Below are 4781 nucleotides of genomic sequence, written 5' to 3'. Positions count from 1 at the left end.
ACTACTCCCTTTTCAGCAGATTCAGCCTAACGGACGGCTCATTCTGCTCAGATATGGTTTAATGTACGACCAAGTTAAACCTTCATCTCCTCAGATGCTACCTTCGGACAGGTACATTTCTGAATGGTAGTCTAGTATACGGCTACTCCCTTACTCAGATGCTACCTTCGGACAGGTACATTTCTGAATGGTAGTCTAGTATACGACTACTCCCTTTTCAGCAGATTCAGCCTAACGGACGGTTCATTCCGCTCAGATGTGGTTTAATGTACGACCAAGTTAGACCTTCATCCCCTCATATGCTACCTTCGGACAGGCACATTTCTGATCCCTCATCCCCAACAGTATATAGCATACTCTGACTCCCCGGCGAAGTCAACAGCATGATGGATGATTCACTATACGGTCTAGCGTATGACCCGGTATGACATCCATGTCTTCAGATATCGTCTAATGAACGGTGCACTCTGAAGTTCTCATCATCAAGTTCCCTGGATGGCATCTTTAAGCCCATCTCCATCAAGACTAACTAATTGACAAGTGCAAATTTTTGGGGCGTTCTAAGTGTTCAATAATCTTCCACCTCCAGACCACGAATGGCGTACATACCATTCTGAGTCTCTCGGTTCAAGAATATTGAACAGGGGCAGCTGTCATACCCCAAAATTTGCCCATTAATATTTCAAGACATTTTTCAGGGCACTCCGACTCATTTTTATGACACTGATCTTAAAGGAACGAAGGCCCAGCTCACGAATGACCCAAACTGGCCTGTTCGCTACACGCTCGCCTAGTGATAACATGAAATTATATCATATTTTAGGACTTAATTCAATTAAATTTTATCATTATTTATTTCAGTTCACTTTATGTTGTTAGATATTACGCGGTATTTTCTTCCTATTTGTCTCAGGTGGCTTATTTGGAAGCACAAGTAAAAATGGAGGAAAAGAGGTGCAAAAAGGAGAGAAAGCGAACCAAATAGCAAAGCCCAGCCCAAAGCGCAAGACACAAATGCTGTGCTTGTGACGGACGTCACAGAGGGCGTGACGAGCGTCACGCAAAACAGCCTTGTGACGGACGTCACACATGGTGTGACGAGCGTCACACCACTCCCCTACTTTTTGGGCGCAAGTAACGCCTCAGAGACTTGAAGAGACGTTGAGGAGTGTTGGGCCCTATATCCACGCCATGAAATTAGCCACGTTGAAGACCTCTTGGCAGCAAGTAGTTACTTAATGGTACCAATATAAATAGCCACAAGAAAACCTAAAGTGGGGGGGCTTTTCCACATTTTTTTCCCTTTTGCCGTTTTCGCTTTTGCATAGTTTCTTTTCCAGCAGCTTAGGCATTGTTTATTACGAGTTCTACACTACTTCCCTTGCAATTTCCCATTTCCTTTTTAGCATTTGGTTAATTCTTTTCGCACAATAGTTTCTACAACGGAAACTATTGTGTACCTTTTTACCGAATCTAACCTTACGTTAGGATCTAGCTTATTTCCTTCGTTTTAATTTGTTGTTTAATTGAAAAATCCAAAAACAAATCCTACCGGCTTGTGGTGGAGTGTTCAGGACTACTTGTTTAACTTACTCCGGGTAACCCTAAAGGAAACCCTGAAGGAAAAGCCGGCGGCTCCGCCCAACTCAATCCGGCATCAACCCTAAGAGTGCCAATTCAAGGTTGCAATTCAATTGCAAACAGGTTTGCGTTACTATCGCCGCTTTATGTTCCGAATTCCCATGTGATACCATAATTGAATTCATAAATATATTTGAGGTTCTGCATGTAGACTTAAGTATGCCTGGATACCTTGAATTGTTGTAGCGGATGCCGCTGTTTTCCGTTCTGTTTTGATCTTTGCCCTTCTGACCTGTTTTATTATAACCATGCTTTGTTTACCTGATACTATTGCTGCTTTGGTGCAACTCTTGATTGCACCCCATTTGGTATTCTGACCTGTTTGCGGAATTTTGTAAGGGCTCACATACTCCCGAAGAAGGTGGCTTGCTAGGTATTCCACTTTATTTGAGGGATACCCTTATGGAGATGGATTCCGAACTAATTAATAGTAATGGGGAGATTCATCTTAATTGCCTAATTAATTTTAATGTGGAAATTCATCTTAAATACCTAATTGTAAAACATGGCCTTTGAATATGTGACCTTGGACCTCTCTTTGTTGCCTTACGGTATTACGGTATTACGGTCATGTCCCGCGAATGTGGGGATACACTTAGCAATGGCCCTTCGATTAAATCATCATAAAATAAATCATGGTCCCTCGGATGTTGCCTTCGAAAATACGATTTTGTCCCTCGATGACCCTCCGGTGTAGCCTATGGCCAAATGATGATAGTCCCTTCGAATGCTAAGGTATCCTTACAACTGTTGCCTTCAATGACCTATCGATGACCCTACGATGACCCTTTTAACATCCAAAGGGTAAGATTACTTACTTCTCAATAGTAAGGACAGTTTTACCCTCATAAGGATAGGAAATGCCCATAACGACCTCAGGAAGGTATAACTCTCAATTACTGGATCATAACCTAAAACATTTTCCACCCCTCACACTTTACACTTTACAAATCCTAGAAAATCACCACTTGGTATACATTCATACTAGAATCATTACCGAGTTATATTTTTCTAAACCATTTTCAAAATCAAATGAGATAAATACTTTGTATACATTCATACGAGAATCATTACAAAGTTAAACTCTCTTTCAAACATTTTTTAAGCAATTCACCGACACTTTTCAGACAAAAATATAAGTGATCCAGTAATTAAGAGCCCATGGATAACCATGGATACAAAGGGTGCTAACACCTTCCCTTTGTATAATGTACCTCCCGAACCCAAAATCTATTGAGGTCTTTCCTGTTCTTTTCCACCTTTCCTTATTGGATAAAAGAAAAGTCGGTGGCGACTCTTGCTATCCGCGACATTGCAATAAAAAGCAAAACACCCCAAGTCAGTTCACCGTATGACAGAACTGGCGACTCTGCTGGGGAGATACAAAGAGAGGTCCATCTTAAAAAAAAAAATCATTTATGTTTTATTGTTCCTTCTTTTAAGGGGGCTTTGAGTGAAAGATCCTACACCCGGATCTAGTGTACCTTAGGTAAGTAGCAATAGATCATCGCGACTATCCGGCGTATACTGGAATGGTTAAAATGATAGCTACGGTTAATGTGACACTTTGGTTGTCCTGATGTTCCTCATGTTAGTTGAGGAAAAATTTGGCTTCCGCGTGGTGTCATCAAAGCATTAACCAGACCTTTAGAACCCTAATTGACTCATCCTAGCCATTAGAAAGTAGTGAGATAACTGGCTTCGGTTCCGACTGAGGTTGGTTGATACTCGATACTACACTCTTTGAGATTGGACTTTAGGGAAGCTTCGGTCAACCACTTGGCGTTGCACTGAAGTGGACTTAAAGAAAGGTCGATGATCTGAGATCCTTCTAGAACCCGGTTACTATTCTAGGACAGGTTGAACCAACCAAACTTCAGTGGGGAGGGTACTTACCTATGGAACTCATGCAAGCCTCAAAACTTAGGAATGATTGTGGTGTGACTTGCTTGTGCTTGTTATCTACATAACATCATAACATCATAACATCATGACATCATGACATCGTACTAACCATTTCAAGGACTTAGGGATTTAACTTTGCTCTGTTTTGTAAGGCTATGGCTCCCAGGAAGACCATCCGGATTAATCTTGTAGCAATCTCTCCTCAACTCAAGAACTTAGTGTCAGAACTTTCCGATCATGCCCAGTTCATCAAGAAACACGGTTCTCTCCTCAATTTGGTTACCACTGGTTTCAAAGAAGATATGATGAGAGTTTTATTCCAGTTCTTCGACCCTAAACATCATTGCTTCACATTCCCAGATTATCAGTTGGTACCTACACTGGAAGAATTCTCCAGACTGCTTGGGATACCTATCCTTGATCAAATACCTTTCAGTGGTTTAGAAAAGGTTCTGAAGGCTGAAGAAGTTGCCGCAGCTTTACACATGACGAAGTCCGACATTGAAGCTAATTGGGTAACAAGGAGTGGAGTTAAGGGTTTACCTGCCAAATTCCTGACAAATAAGGCCCGAGAATTCTTAAAAGTTATGAATGTCCGTGCTTTCGAAGACATCCTGGCATTGCTAATCTATGGCTTGGTGTTATTCCCTAATCCAGACCAATTCATAGACATGAATGCTATTAAGATATTTCTCACTCATAACCCTGTACCTACCTTGCTGGGAGACATTTTGCATTCCCTCCACACTCGTACCATGAAGAAGCAAGGGACTCTCATGTACTGCATACCTTTGTTGTCTAGGTGGTTTATTTCGCACCTTCCTCAATCAGTCTTGAAGAACGTGCAGAATTTGAAATGGTCTCAAAGGATAATGTCGCTCTCCCACCCAGACATCTGTTGGTGCCCTCAGTTCAAGGAAAATGTTACCATCATTGACCGTTGTGGCGAGTTCCCTAATGTACCACTCCTAGGAATAAGAGGAGGTATTACTTATAATCCTGCTTTAGCTCTGCGACAGTTTGGTTGTGCTCGAAGAGATGGTCCACATGAAATGATCATCGAAGGCATTGTGTTCGACTACGACAACGATTCCCAAGGCCTCCGTCAAAGATTTGTACGAGCTTGGGGCATGGTGAAGAGAGGTACGTTAGGACAGAAAATTTTTATTCCTATGGAACCTTATCTCAGATGGGTACGCGCCAGAGCTCGTGAACTTGTCATGCCATATCTTGCA

This window comes from Lathyrus oleraceus, chromosome 5 (genome assembly GCF_024323335.1).
Source record: "Lathyrus oleraceus cultivar Zhongwan6 chromosome 5, CAAS_Psat_ZW6_1.0, whole genome shotgun sequence".
NCBI lineage: Eukaryota > Viridiplantae > Streptophyta > Magnoliopsida > Fabales > Fabaceae > Lathyrus > Lathyrus oleraceus.
Note: the sequence above shows the minus strand (reverse complement) of the source record.